Below are 16,270 nucleotides of genomic sequence, written 5' to 3'. Positions count from 1 at the left end.
GGGAGGAGGTAAGTTCAGGATCTTTTTATTCTGCCATCTTGAGCCTCCCCTCTCCTTTCCACTTAATGAGACTTATATTTATCTCTGTGTTTTGTGGTTTAAAATTCTATCTGATAACAAAGAGGCACAGTGTAGGAATGCATGCTGAACATTCATATAGGGTGTATTGTTTTTCCTAGTGGCACATAACACTTTAAAGAGAGAGATAACTGTTAAAAAGGGTAAAAAAAAAAACAAAATAAAAAAGAAATCTACAACTCTTTTGTGCATTTTGAAAATCAAACAATAGTGCAAAATAAACATAAGAATAAAACTAATTTTTTTTCTAGACACGTTTTTTTCCAGAAACTTCGTCCTCCTTTTATCTTCTATTCTAACAGTTCCTTAGAGCATTGCAGTTTGTTTCTGCTCATTGGTTTGAAGCTGACAGAAATATTTTGAACTCTTCCATTAGTGGACTATACACTTTTTCCTTTTTCACATATTCATCATCACAATTTTGAAGTCTGGGTATTGGAAGAGCTTTAGGACATAACTGAATGGGTCTCTTAAAATTTCCCTGAAGGCAATGTTGTTCTGATGTGGCTGACGGTAAACCTGGACTCATTGATATAATGGTATCTGTGCTGGGCAGTAAACAATGACTTTAATCAAGATTCTAAATGTTCTTCAGATTAAATTGCTTTCCAGGGTTCTCTGATTTTATAGAGTGAGAGTGGGTGTATCTGTTTCTATTTTGTAGTTCCATTCCCCTAGATAGTATTTCTTTTAACTCTCAAAGCTGTAAAAGAAACTAAGACAAAAACCTTGCCATTTACCTAGTGATCGCTTTTTGTTTCTCAACCCGAAGTACATCAATGTTAGTAATAGTAGAAAGGAAACAAATGTGCTCTAGTTTTTCCTTTTCATTATCATTTCTTTTGAACAGATAGGAGGAATATTACACAAAGGCAAATTTGGTTACTAGTCATGTGATAACTTATCTGAACAATTACATGTTGGTTGGTTGAATGGTGTCACCTTAAAAGGCAAGGCTCTGATTTCACTCAGGCTGCAGTTGTCCTGTGTAGCTTTGATCCAAAATTTTAGAATTGTTTTCAGAACAAGAGGTAGATTTTTATGCTTTCTTTTTATTTTTTTTCCATTATTTCCTTCCTCCTCCCCACCATCCTTTCTTCCCCTTCTTTCACTTTCTACAATCTCTTTTTCCTTCTTTCCTTCTGTTTTCCTCCTGGTTGGGCACCTGGAGGTACAACTCACAAAAGTGTAGGAGCTTCCCTAAGACTGAGGCTCTCTTGAGTTTTTTTTTTTAATGTTTATTTATTTTTGAGGGGGGGAAGGGGCAGAGAGAGAGGGAGACGCAGAATCCAAAGCAGGCTCCAGGCTCTGAGCTGTCAGCACAGAGCCTGACGTCCGGCCTGTGAGATCATGACCTGAGCTGAAGTCGAATGCTTAACTGACTGAGCCACCCAGGCACCCCATCCCTTGAGTTTTTAACTCAGTCTTGTTCACACTGAGCCTCCAGCAATTCACCAATTATAGTTTAAGTGTTCCTTCCCCAGTATTGGTTCTGATGGAAGCTTTTGCTTATTGTAAGCTTTGCTTATTGTATCAATGATACACCATATCTTATTAACTTTATGACTGTGTTTTTTCAGACTTCTATAGTCTTAAAATGATGTGGTGTCTTACAGTTGGTTTGCAGTGATTGATGCTGCTTCTGACTTTGACTCAACTAAGGGAGAAGTCCAGCTGCTGTTAGGGTAAGACTCTCCACCACAAACCTCTCAGGTCCTATCTATACAATTATTTTGCAACAACTCCTCTCTGTCAAGCATGAGCCTTAACATCCCTGGATTGGCTTTTCCCTAAGGCAAGAACACTGCAAGGCAATTTAGGTTTCTTTGAGCTACTACCCAGTTCTAGTGATAGCACATCTATCCAGAACTCCCTTTATCTGCATATCTTTCCATCTCTTTCAGTTTATCAAATTGAATAGAGGATGGGAAACCCTTCTGGAGCCAGAGAATCTTTGAAAGAACTTATCTAGTAAGTGGGGGGCAGCGGGGAAGACTAATAAGAAAGCATTTTGTAATAATTGAATTGACAGCATTTACTTCTTCCTGGTAGCTAAAATGGTGTTGTACAATCGATAGCAACTTATATCTGATCAAATAATCCAGTGCTTTGCTGCAGCCAGGTCCTCCCCTTGGCTCATGAAGTAGAGTGTGTCCATCTTTTCCCAACTCCATTCCCAGTGACGCCAAGTTGGTGGCTTGAAGACAGTTATGATAGAAGAAATTTTAACACTATGCAAATCAGTAAAAATTAAAAATCGACACCTCCTCACCAAGAGCAAGTTGTTAGATATTTTCCAGATGACCACTGATTTTATTTCTGAGTTAAAATTTTCACTCTGGAAAAGCATTGTCTGTATGTGATTGATTCCATAAAATACAAATGTGCAAAATATAAACATATTTTAGAAGTTTACAAACCTCAACACATATTGGCATGAACCAGCCACTGGTGAAGTTAAATGAGATTACCACAGATTTGTCTTTTTTAATCTTATTTAGGTTGATGACAACATCAGTAAAACTCTAATTACTTATTTTATTTATTTCTTTGTTGAATATTAAGTTTAAATGTTTTTGGAGAATTTTTTTCAATAACAAAATACAGTTGAGTGTTAAAAAAGGACCTTAATGACTTCTTTGGACCTTTCAAATTTATAGCAACTGGACATTCTTAGACTTTTAAAAAACTGTGTTTCAGATTTAGCTAGTAGTTAAAAGGTTTTTATTTAAGGAACTTTATAAAGTTGAGAAACTTTTTTCAAAGAACAGCAATTTTTTTAGCTAATATTTTTCTCTTTGACTATTATTAAACCATGACCTTAGAAAGACCAGTTTCTTTTTCTTTTGAGATCTACCAATGAAGAGGCAATCCTCTGCTTATGGTACAAAAGAAACAATGTCCTCTGGAGAACAGCAGGTGAGAGACTGTCATTTTCTGAGAGTCCAGTACAAATGAGTCATTAAGATGGAAGTCCTTATTATGGTATTTATACCTTCAATGAAAATAGCAAGTAGAAATTTTTTCATAAAAAAAAAATTACACCTAAGTCACTCCTTGTCTACACATTGCTTTAAAATTTTTGTCTAGGTCAAGTGGATATCCTTAGAAAAGTTATCATTCATTTCCTTTTCACATCTTCAAGGTTTTTATTGTTCATCTATGTAATACCTCTTTGATTTTATCTAATATATCTCCAGGGCTTAGGACAATGTCTTATACATAGTAGAAGTTTAAAAAAATATTTTAATGCATGAATATATGTGTGTATCTATTTATAGATCTATCTTAATAAATTTATGACAGCATTCAGATATAGTATATGACAAAAAAAGAGTATCTAGAAATTAGGGACATTTAATCAGGACTAAACAAATCTCTTTTCCTACACAAATTCAACTTTAACTTTCCTTTCTTTCACTGAAGTTCTTTTCCAATCCCATTTCTTGCATCCTTTCCTTTTGCCTGTTGCTGTTTTACTCACTAGCTTCTTATATTACTTCTTTATTCATACCACTTCTTTTCATAGGAATTGCTGAATAATACAGGCATGTGAAATATTGACCCAGTTCATTACCTTCATTCATATTGAAATGTATTACTGAGTTACAGGTCACAGAAATGATTGGTGAATAGAAGCTGTTGTATGGTTACATTTCTATGCATCAAAAGATAAATATAGCACATAGTACCAGAAAGCAGGGAAATATAATCAAGGATTTCATACATGGCCATTACTACTCAAGTGGAAAACCATTTCTGAAATGTAAAATGTTAGTCTGACTCTATCATTGATAAATAAATAATAAATGAATACTTCCTTCCTCAAAATGGTTTATAAATCAATATTTTGAATATCAAATATCAATATAAAGTATTCCATAATTTACACATGGGTATTTATTGAAATAATTAATAAATATTAACCTTGTTTTTTTAAGGGTGTATATATTTTAACCTATTGAACTAAATGATACTTGCAGAAAGACTTCATTCTCTTTTAGTTAATGTAAGTTTATTCATTTTTTATATTTTAAACAAAGATCAATTATTATTCATGTGATATAAGGAAAATTTTCTTCAAATGAGTAAGAAAAAACACTTAACTATGCTTGATGTACAATATAATTAAGAATATCAACACAAATAAATTCAAATAATTTGTTTAGAAAGAAAAATATTGAATGTTTTAAAATAACAGATGTGTTTACATATATAACATATACCACTTGACAAGATATTTGGTTTGTAAGTATTCTGATCTCTGCAGAAGGTAGTTACTATATAAAGAGTTGTATTCATTTGAAAGGCAAGTAGAGGTGGTATTTAAATGCAATTAATCATATGTTGGCGAAAGTATCAAATTCAAACCTCAAAGTCCATACAGCTTTCCACTGTAGGAATATGGAAAGAATGGGCATAGTGAACAGGGGGGAAATATCCCCTGTCTGTCTTGCTCTTTTGTCTAGAGACTCTGAACTCAAAGTTCCTTGCCTAATCAGGAAATTCCACACCTGAGCAGGTACCGTAAGATGGTTTTTAATGCAAGAATTGAACCCATTTACTTCCTTCCTTGATTCTATTTAAATTAGATTGACCCAAGAGAGAAAGATGTAATTTGGTTAGGTTGTAATTATTTTTTTTAATATTAATTCGAATATTACAGGTGGCAATTACCTGTGGAAAATATGAAGTGTTTACATCTGTTAGTACTTTGGAGATTAAGCCTGAAGTTATTCTCCAGGGAAGAGTCGCCAAGAAGCTTTGGAGGATTTTTTTTTTCCCTTTAAATTTCTAACCCTTCACAGTCTTGCAAGACAGATTTCTGAAATAAATTTTAAGGCTCTGAAATGATTAGCAGAAATGCAAAGAAATGATCATAATTCAGCAGTTGATCTGCTATGATCAAGGACATGGTGTCCATTTTGAACATTTCTTTCAGGGGGTGGGGTGTGGTAGTGCTGTTACTCATTCTTGATTAAAAAATACCAGAAAAAATAGAAAAGTTAGCATAACTCAGTGAGGTTTGTTTACTCAAAAGTGCAATACAACACACCGGTTTATTTGCAAAGTCATTCTCACATAATTAGATGATATTGCTTATATTCAAAATTCATAAACTCCTAGGGAGCTTTACAATTTTTAAAATGTTGCTAACCTGAATATAATTTTTTCCCCCTTCACAGTCAGTTCTTCCCAAGGAATTTGAGGGAGAAGGTCACATTTGCCCAAAAAGGCTGATTTTACTTTAATCGATGTAAAAACCTATCTCAAAAAGCTCTTGAGATGTAATTTAGAAGTTTTTAAGAAGTAGCAGAAAACACTTACCAATAATGTTGAAGGACCCATCTTTTCTTTTAACCACCTGAAATCAGAAGTCCTATTATAAAAAGGAATAGACACTAGGGTGATCATGTTCAGGACGTGGGCAAAAACAAAATAATTTTTTTAATCTGTCCCAAAATATAAATTCTAAAGATAAAAGTAATCAGAGAGGGGTAACTGTTTCCAATATCCTGAACTGACTATAAAATTAGTACAAAGAAATCTTTCTTAAGATTTATGTGTTGTTCACAGACAAAAGAGGGAGGTAAGGAGTTTTGCATTGAATGTGACCTAGAGAAAGCAATCTTTCCTTTCTTCAGTAGCCTCCATGTGATCCTATCACTAAACACTGGTTTCAGGTTTCTGAAGTTAATTGTTTCCATTTATTTATTTCAGAAATACCTAGATTCTATAAAGCTTAAATAGTTATCAAATATGAAGATACTGAGTCAAATCAAGTCCAATTAATAGTTTTAGAATACAACGCATATAACAACCAAAAAGATTCCTATTTTCTGAGCTAATGATTACTAATCTAGGTCAACCTGGGATAGAGAAAAAAATAAATACACCACCAAAGATCAGTTAATGTAATAAACATCAAACAAAATATTATAAGATAAGCAAAAGAAATAAAGAGCATGCACTTGAGATCGGGAAAATCATATTTGAAATTCCAACCATTTCCCCCACTCACAATGTGGATTTTGAAATGCTTCATGTTCTTTCAAATGCTCATTTTCTTCATCTATAAAATAGGATAATAAAATAATGACAAACATTCAGTATGTTGAACCTTATAGCAATGGCTTTGCTTATAATTTCTTCATTTCAAAAGGATTAAAGTACCATAGTTATAATCTTACAAAGATTTTATCTATTTTATCTATTTTATCTATTTAATTCTATAAGCTAGCAAATAACTCACATTCTTATTTGAGGGGTACAGATAACAGTTATTTTTATACATTTTGGATAAATCTTCCCTTAGAATTGCAGAATATATCCATACATATAGGTATGCACAGAAACATGCACGCATACACATATGCATGCTTGTAGTATAAATATAATTGTTCTTACAGGAGTTCAGGAAGTGACATCACAGTTGTATAATTTTATAATGTTTGACACATTCAGAAATTATTCCTCATGAGAAGAAGATGTATTTAGACTCAAATCCATAACATAGTTGCTTCCGGATCGTATCTCAAAATGACTCCTATAAACATACTCACTTTTTGGTTTTGGAGTTTTGGTTTTGGGGTTTTTTGTTTGGGTGGTTGGTTGTTTTTTGCCATATTTTCTTTGACTCTTGTTGTTTTTGTGGGGAAATGACAGCATTTTTCATCATTACGTTCTTATCACAGTCTGACAGATCTCATTTCTACATCTACATTTTAATACACTGATTTTTAAATGGACCTATACCTTTCCAATAGACACTACTTTTTTTCTGTTTGATTTTTCTAGTTTTGCTGCTTACTTTTGCTACAAATTTATTGAGTCTGGCTCACAGATGTATTTTACCTGGTAAGGAGATTGGCACGTGTCTCTGTGTTCCTGTTTGCAAATATAAAGGTACAAATAAACGCATATATGTGTAAGCCATGGTTAGTTGGGGCATGCATTGTCCAGGTCAACACGGGCCCTGTCTCTCTCAGTTACCTTATTGTGACATGCTTCACACTCTGTCTTCCAGAAGATAAGTTCAGCTGCGTCTTTAGAGGCCTCCAGATTAACAGAACCATTTCTTAAATCACTGCTGTTGCCACATTGGGACACAGTGGTTTTCGTGTTCTCCAACAATTTTTCTGCTTGCTTTTGCTGCTGAACTTATTGCTTAAATATGTGGCAGTTTTTATTTATTTATGTATGTATTTATTTATTTAGTGTGTGTGTTTTCTTATTAATTTTTTTTCTATATGCTAGTGATATGCATTTTTACCTCTCTTCTTGGGGGTTCACAATCCTATTGTTCACACTTTTTTTTTTTAATATAATTTATTGTCAAGTTAGCTAACATATAGCGTATACAGTGTGCTCTTGGTTTCAGGGGTAGATTCCGTGATTCATCACTTACATACAACATCCAGTGCTCATCCCAACAAGAGCCCTCCTCAATGCCCATCACCCATTTTCCTTTCTCCCCCACACTCCCCATCAACCCTCAGTTTGTTCTCTGTATTTGAGTCTCTTATGGTTTGCCTCTCTCTATGTTTGAAACTATTTTTTCCCCTTCCATTCCCCCATGGTCTTCTGTTAAGCTTCTCAAGTTCCACATATGAGTGAAAACATATATCTGTCTTTCTCTGACTAACTTATTTCACTTAGCATAATACCCTCCATTTCCATCCACATTGTTGCAAATGGCAGAATTTCATTCTTTCTCATCGCCAAGTAGTAGTCCATTGTATATGTAAACCAAATCTTTATCCATTCATCTGTTGATGGACATTTGAGCTCTTTTCATAACTTGGCTATTGTTGAAGGCGCTGCTGTAAACATTGGCAGTTATTTATTTTTAAAACAATGCAGATTAACTTCATGGACTAATAGAGATCTTGGGCTATGCAACATATAACTAAGTCTACATAAAATAGTCAAGAGGCTTTTATTCTTATGACGTTGCATTTGTGAACAAAATAGTTAACCTTTGCCTTTAAAGTACTTTTAAAGGAGAAGTTAACGGCATTTCGAAATTTTTACGTGTATCTAACATAAAAATGAAGAACTAAACTTCACAAATTTTGGACTAACCATTTTACATGTATTTGCCCTTTGTGAAAATGTGCCATTATTGTCGCCTTGCAAGAGCACATTCAATCAACTCTAGTTATTATAAAAATGACAAGCAGATAGCATTGGTTATTTCTATGCTTTGTGTGGACTTGTGCTTAATCTCTTTCCAAGAACTCTTCTAAGGGTCAATAGATTTTTTAAATTGTTATTTATAAATCTTGGCTTTTTCTTAAATAGTAGTTATAGCACAATATATATCCTTTGAGTTTTAATGTGTAAGGAAAGAAAAGACTATATGCAAATATAAAAATATACGCATATGTGTATATATACAATATATGTATTTATATGTACATATGTGTATGAATATGTATATAGACATATACATGTATATATATATATATATGTATGTATCTTTTGCATTGGATTGGAATTAAGTATCGTTTCTAATGACTTTTTATAGAAGCATGGCAATTTGAAAAGTCTAGGAGGGTGGGTTGGAGGGGTTGGTGTTAGATCTGTCAAGAGATTGAGGGAATTGAAACTGATGCTGACAGTGGAATTTCAAACAAGTGAACACATGAATGGACTCTAATTTTTATAAAGTTTGGTCAATATAGAAGAAAATATTAGCTATGTCAGCCTGATGGAAAAGCAGGGATTTCACACAGCATCAGAAATCTAGGTCATGCTATCATTTACTGCCTTCCAAGTAAACAGATCCAAGAAATGCGTGCAAGGAAAAAAAGACTAAAGCTTAGGTTTCAAGGTAAAATATGAGTCTCTAGAGAAGGTGTTTGGGTACCAGGTAGGGTTTTAGTCCTCGTCAGAGGGTGGGATGGAAAATGGTAAGCACGTTGGCAGTTACTGAGGGCTCTATACTACATACTGTGCTCTGCTCGATGCAGGTGATTGAGATTGAATTTGCAACAGGGGTTGAGAGAAAGTCTCAGCAAATGGGAGCCATGAGCTCCTCAGAAATGGAGAGCTGAGAGTCAGGGAGCCTTGTGCCCGAAAAACCACACACAGGATGGAGATGGAGGGGGCAGAATGCCAAGCCCTCTAAGTGAGATACTCATGTCCTGGGGCTGCTTCCTGCTTTTTAGTCAGTAAGAGTTCAGAAACTGAGTCCAAACTGGCCTACAAGTAGGGATTTTTTAAAATGTTTATTTATTCATTTTTGAGAGAGAGAGCGCGCATTCATGGGCACACATGCAAGCAGGGGAGGGGCAGAGAGAGGAAGAGAGAATCCCAAGTAGGCTCTGCACTGTCAGCACAGAGCCTGACTGGGGGCTCGAGCCCACAAACCAGGAGATCATGACCTGAGCCGAAATCAAAAGTTGGAAGCTTAACTGACTGAGCCATCCAGGTGCCCCGACAAGTAGGATATCAAGTGGAGCCTAATCATTGAGGAGCTGGAAAAAGCAACCTAATAAATATATTTGATATTTAGTATCTAAAACAATGAGGTTTAAATTAGGAATGCTTTAGATTAATAAGTGCACATTTAAAAAAAATCATGAGTATCAGTCTTTTATGTAATTTCAGTCATAACTCCTACCCTATGGAATAGATGTATGCCTAAAGTATATATGTAAATAATTAATGTTTTAATAAATTGATTTGTATTTTAAGTGAGCAAAGAAACTCACTGTTTATTTTTTTTTTAAATTTTTTTTTTTCAACGTTTATTTATTTTTGGGACAGAGACAGAGCATGAACGGGGGAGGGGCAGAGAGAGAGGGAGACACAGAATCGGAAACAGGCTCCAGGCTCTGAGCCATCAGCCCAGAGCCTGACGCGGGGCTCGAACTCACGGACCGCGAGATCGTGACCTGGCTGAAGTCAGACGCTCAACCGACTGCGCCACCCAGGCGCCCGGAAACTCACTGTTTAAAAAATATCAAGTGAGGGGTGGCTCAGTTGGTTAAGCAACCACCTCTTAATTTTGGCTCAGGTCACAATATCAGGGTTCATGAGTTTGAGGCCCACCCTGTCAGCACATAGTCTGGGATTCTCTGCCTCTTTGACCCCTCCCTGCCTATACATGTACACATGCATGCTTGCGCATGTTCTCTTTCAAAAATAACTAAAATCAAAAAAATAAAATATATCAAATGAGGTCATTAGAAATTTGAACTTTGTTCTTCAATGTATGACTTTATCTTTTTATAGCAGTTTGCAATTTACAATAAACATTTTCACTTCTGTTGTCAGCCTTGAATCCCATAGCTCCATAGGTTACACAAGTGAGTGAATTAGGTGCAATTTTGGAAGTTTCAGGGAGTGGGAAATATGCCCATTGTCACAAGCTTCTAAAAGTTAGCTCTGGACCTTGGGCTATCATCCTCCCCTCTGCTCCCCTTTCATAAATAACACACTACCTCTATGCTTTGTAAAACTGTGTTTTTACTTCCCATGTTACAGTCAGTGGTTGGGATCTTATTAGTGAGAGAGGCCACCTCATTTGGTAACAGCAATGGTTTTGTCCACCCTCTGGTAGGTGGCACAGCTGCTTGGAGTTTGAGGTTTGACTCTTCCGTCTGTTACCTTTGTTACTCATGTTCTCACTCAATACTCTGACACTGATTCTGGGCTCTGGAGAACCCTCCCTTAAACTGTGTGTCAATTTTCCATGGAGCTTTAATCGTACATACTAGGGCACCCTGTAAAATTGCCCATGAATGGGTAGGGTTGGTGGACTTTTCCTCTCTTCCCATTCTAATTCTCTTGCTACCACATAGATTCCTTACATGCCATTATTTCTATCTCCCTACCATTCTGAAATAATACACTTCCAAGCCTCAGTTCTTATACTGTCTCAACAGTTGAGAATGGACTGTGCTACATCTGGTTTTAGATGGGCCCATAGTCCTCCTTTTGCTAAGCTGCCCTGCTTGACTCAATGATTTCCACGTTCAATAAGCATGCCTCAAGGATAGGCTCTATGGCTTAAGGGTTTTTTTTTTTATATATATACTATACAAAGTCACCAGCAAAATGGACCACCCTTAATCTTTTCCTTCAATATTAACCTTTAAGGTAAATAAGACAATTATTATTTTCTTGCTTTAATTTATTCACTAGATTTGTTACTGGACAACTTAAAAAAGTTTTATTATTGCTCTTTGAAATGTTACAGGGCTACTTTATAAAATAGGCTAAATGCAAACTGTGAGCTGATTTGCAGAAACAAGCTGCCACATACAAGAATGATTCCTTTGGAGAAATTCCTAACAGATTCCAAATAATTCAGTTCTAAATTCAAAAAGAAAATCAACCTATTTGCAGCTTCAAGATTCCTTGTATTTGGTTGTTTTGAAATGAAGCACACCTGCTTGACTCAAATTACTAGAACCATACTTATCATTTCTTTGGACTCTTGCAGCTGTGTTTACAAATACTACCTGTTCAGTGGAAGTCACTTATAACACTGAGGTGGGTAAAGTGAAATACTGTCACCTTAGAAGGTTTTGTTGCTCCATCATGATTTAGTTGAATTCACGTATTGTGTTTCAGAAAATGAGGCCTGACCTATGGAATCCCAGAATTCCCATAATAACCAAGAATCATAGTCTACCTTGAAGTAGAATGTATTTGAAAAGAAAATATGCCATTCAATTGAAATATTTTTACATTGAAATGGGGATAAGATAGAGGAAAGAAATTAATGGGATTAAATTCAAACTACAGGCTATTTGAGAAAGCTATGTATATGACCAGCAATTTTAGAGAAAGGCTATTATGGAAAAGGAGACTAGTAGTTTTGGAGAAAATAATAGAAGAACATTAACAAGTCTGAATATTTGTTTAAAAATCCAGATGATAGAAGCAAATGGAGAAATTTGGGTGACAATGAAAGCGACATAAGTGTAGGAATAAGGTACAAAGTAGTAGACTAACAGAAAAGAACATGCACGATACTTCCTTAAGAGACAAGGTTGACAGCGATTGAGGAAATCCATGCAGGAGCTTCATTTTTTTCTTTTTTGAAAGCAGACAATCTGACAAATTTTTGTCTTGTCAATTTTATCTCTTACAAGCAATGAGAAAATATATATGGACTGTCAGTGTTTAGATTGGAGAAGATTCAGAGGTATCATGATGCCTGTCTTTAAATAGAGGAAGATGTATTATGTGAAAAAGGGAGTACTTAGCCTAACACACACAAGTCCAGAGGCTATAAATAGAACCAATGTACAGAAATTCACAGGGAGTTAAATTTAACTTAATAAATGCATTTGCTGTTCTTTTTCTTTTTAATTTTTTTTTTAATGTTTATTTATTTTTGACAGAGAGAGAGACAGAGCATGAACAGGGGAGGGGAAGAGAGAGAGGGAGACACAGAATCCGGAGCAGACTCCAGGCTCTGAGCTGTCAGCACAGAGCCCCATGCAGGGCTTGAATTCACAGACTGCAAGATCATGACCTGAGCTGAAGTGGGACGCCCAAACGACTGAGCCACCCAGGAGCCCCGCAATTGCTGTTCTTGATTTATTTATTATTAATGAGTGGGAATATGTAACAATGGAATAGGCATTCCAATGAGGAAGCAGGATGGTAGTCATGGATTTATTTGTGACTTAAAAGTCTAAATAGGTGAAGTCTCTGAGACTAAAGGACACTAATCTTTATTAAAAGGGAAGAAATTTCTGCTACTACTAATAATTATAACTAAAATTGATTGAATGCTCACTATAAATCATGCACTATTTTAAACTATTATTAACTTATTAGAGAAGAGCAATGGTCACCAAATATGTTGACAATAATCAAGAGAAAACTGGTACAGGATGCTACTTGAGAATGTCATGTTGAGAACTCTTGATGAGGAAAAAAAAAGATAGCTGTCAATATTGGCTGCTTGAGCTACAAAAAGGGATGTGGAGTGGATACCTGTAATTTTAAGAAGATATTAGTCACTTCAAGAAGGCACTTTTGATATTAATATTGAAAAGAGTCTAAACAAACCTAAAAGTCGGTAAGGACTCTGGATATAGTAATTATAATTCAGGATTTCAGATCAACAGTCAAAGATAGTAAAGAGTTGCAGGAAGATAATTAGGACATTGGAATTTTAAAAAAGCTTTTGGGGTTTAATAAACCCAGGTAGAATAAATGAACTCAATTGGCTTCTATCACACTCTATATGTGTTTCCTTCTAACAAATAATACTATTTACATGTCTAAAATTAAAGTATGAGATATGACTATCTTAAGATCATGTTTGACGAGATACTATGCCATTATTTACTTGCATGATCATTGAAAATGCATCTTCCATATATTTTTAATCTAAATAAGCATTCTGTTTCCATGGCACCATTAAAATCATATTTATATGGCAGATGATTTAGGTATTGTAAATCATGTTCTGCCTACAGCACTTTGCTTTACTTATAAGAAATAGAAACTTATTCTATCTCAAATTGAAAACCGAGGTGGGAATGTTGTAAACAATCAATGGGCATTATCAATGATAGTCATGGGAAAGTAATCCAGTACAAGGGAATATCATAGGAGCTGAATTAAGAAATCAAGTAGGTGGAAGCAAATTCTTTTTCTTTACCAAAAAAGCTAATTTTTATTTGCTTTCATATAATTAACTAATTTGATTCTGCTTTATGAACATTTCAAACATAGAAATAACAATGGGAAATAACAGAAGTGCTTCTTGCTGTTATCTAAAGAATCATCTTAATGGAAGTAGCTTGCTTATACATTTTTAAAGATATAAATTATAACATAATCACCACTTACATGATTAGTAGTTGCACATTCAAATATGCATTTTTTAACCAGGTAAATAGAATCTCTACTTCTCATAATCTGTACTTCTCATAATGTCTTTTCTTTAGAGATTCCATATACTTAAGTTCTTCTTGAGGATCAAAAATTTTAATTTGAAATACTTTTTTTTTTCTTTCATTCGAATAGGTTGCACACAGTCTTTGCATAATCTTAGGCTCTAAACTGCACTCAATATCTTGTAAATATTTAAACATAAAATTATGCCTTAACAGTATTTGTAATTAGTAGGTATATGAAATGTTAATTTCCAAAGGAGGATGTCAGAATTTGTGAGTAGCATACATTGCTGTTTTTCTGCATATTCTCAACTCTTATTATAGTGGTAGGACCCACCTACATAGAGGTAAGTATTTGAAATGCAAGAGATTAAATGATCTAACTTTGAACAAAAATAAATCATTATGAGGTTTTGACAAATGTTTTTTGGAAAATGTATTCAAGCCACTGTAACTTATACTGAGCAGTTATGCTCATTAGAGGTATGTCACCCCATTTAAGAAAAGAAATAATTAGAAGCTATAAGTAAAAGAACAGTTTTCAATAATCTATTGTTTAAAGTTGTAACTAGAGCAATTAAAAAGGTTTTCTATTGTTTAAAGTTGTAACTAGAGCAATTATATAGGTTTTATATACCTTTTCTCCTCTGGCAGAAATATGATTGTTCATAATTCATTGTTTGTTTTTTTGGCTTCTGTGTTACTTTGAAGAAATGTTTTAATACTTTATCCTTTAATCTTATAAAGCTATCTACATAAAACACAGTAAACAAAATATTTCATGGTGAAATGTTGAAAGTATTTCCTTTAAAATTAGAAACAAGAAATAGGTTACCGTTATCACAACATTTTCAATTTTTGGTGTTCAGTGCAGACAGGCGAAGAAAAAAACTGTATGTGGACTGGGAAAAACAAACAAACAAACAGCACACAAACAAAAACCTGTCTATGTTGGCAGATCATGTCAATGTGAATTAAAAACAATGTCATAGAATACACAGATAAATTATCAGAATCAGAGTGTTGAATACAGATTTAATAACTAGAAATCAAAATTACATACAAATTTACCTGAAGTTAAAAAATAGTAAGAAAATTTAAATCCCATTTCAAATGAAAAAAAAAAAATACAAGCTATCTAGGAATTTATTGTACAAAAGCCAGACAAAAATTTATTGTATAAAAGTTGTATAATTCTTGGGGCGCCTGGGTGGCGCAGTCGGTTAAGCGGCCGACTTCAGCCAGGTCACGATCTCGCGGTCCGTGAGTTCGAGCCCCGCGTCAGGCTCTGGGCTGATGGCTCAGAGCCTGGAGCCTGTTTCTGATTCTGTGTCTCCCTCTCTCTCTGCCCCTCCCCCGTTCATGCTCTGTCTCTCTCTGTCCCAAAAATAAATAAATAAACGTTGAAAAAAAAAAGATTAAAAAAAAAAGTTGTATAATTCTTTTGAAAATAGAAAACCAATCTAATTGAGAAAAAAATTAAGTGTAATAAATGAGGAATATACCAGATTCATAGCTTAAAATACTCAATAATCCAAAAATATAAATTCTCTCAAAATTGATCTATAGATGCAATGCAGTTCTAATCAAAATCCAAGGTGTGTGCATTTAACTTGATAATTTTATTTATTTCTTTAATTTCTAAATGTTTATTTAATTTTGAGAGAGAGAGAGAGAGAGACAGAGAGAGAGAGACAAAGCATAAGCAGGGGAGGAGCTGAGAGACAGAGAATTCAAACAGGCTCCATGCTGTCAGTGCAGAACCCGATGCAGGGTTCAATTTCACAAACTATGTGATCATGACTTGAGCCAAAGTCAAGAGTTGGACATTTAACCAACTGAGTTACCCAGGCACTCCTAAATTGATAATTTTAATGCAAAGTTTATATGAAATGGAAAGAAAGTAGAGTATACGGGATGATTTTAAAGAACATAATGGTGAGACTTGTCTTTCAAAGGTATCATGACTTATGATAAAATCATCATGATCAAAAGAGTGTGGTATTTATGTAAAGATAGACAAAGCAGAAAACAGACATCAAAGATAATTGTGTGTGCATGCACGCACACACACACAACTTTATGTAAGTGGATCAAATGGGAAGAGTTACTTTTGCCATGTTCTGGAATGAGTGATTACATCAATGTAAGGGGAGGATTTAATTTCTTTTTACCATGACAAATATAAGTTCCAGGTAGACTGAAAACCTAAATATGAAAGAACAACCTATAGGAGAATATTTTCACTCACAACCTTCAAAAAGAAATGGATGTATTAACTGGGCAACAAAACAAAACAAAAATTCATGAGGAAAAGA

At 34.5% G+C, this 16,270-nt stretch overlaps 1 long non-coding RNA gene across 1 annotated transcript in view; it reads right to left on the bottom strand.

The window, feature by feature from the left end:
- The window catches only part of LOC121033048 (uncharacterized), an 85,899-nt gene that overhangs the window by 27,268 nt on the left and 42,361 nt on the right, over nucleotides 1–16,270 (bottom strand). Inside the window, exons 4-5 of the long non-coding RNA XR_005791664.1 lie at nucleotides 6,101–6,151; nucleotides 5,407–5,443 (exon numbers count right to left, since the gene is read on the bottom strand). This is a non-coding gene — a long non-coding RNA (uncharacterized LOC121033048). The remainder of the gene's footprint in view (nucleotides 1–5,406; nucleotides 5,444–6,100; nucleotides 6,152–16,270) is intronic.

This window comes from Herpailurus yagouaroundi, unplaced genomic scaffold, assembly GCF_014898765.1.
Source record: "Herpailurus yagouaroundi ecotype Mexico unplaced genomic scaffold, PumYag 142, whole genome shotgun sequence".
Classification (NCBI taxonomy): Eukaryota; Metazoa; Chordata; class Mammalia; order Carnivora; family Felidae; genus Herpailurus; species Herpailurus yagouaroundi.
This window is presented reverse-complemented; position numbering and strand designations above follow the sequence as displayed.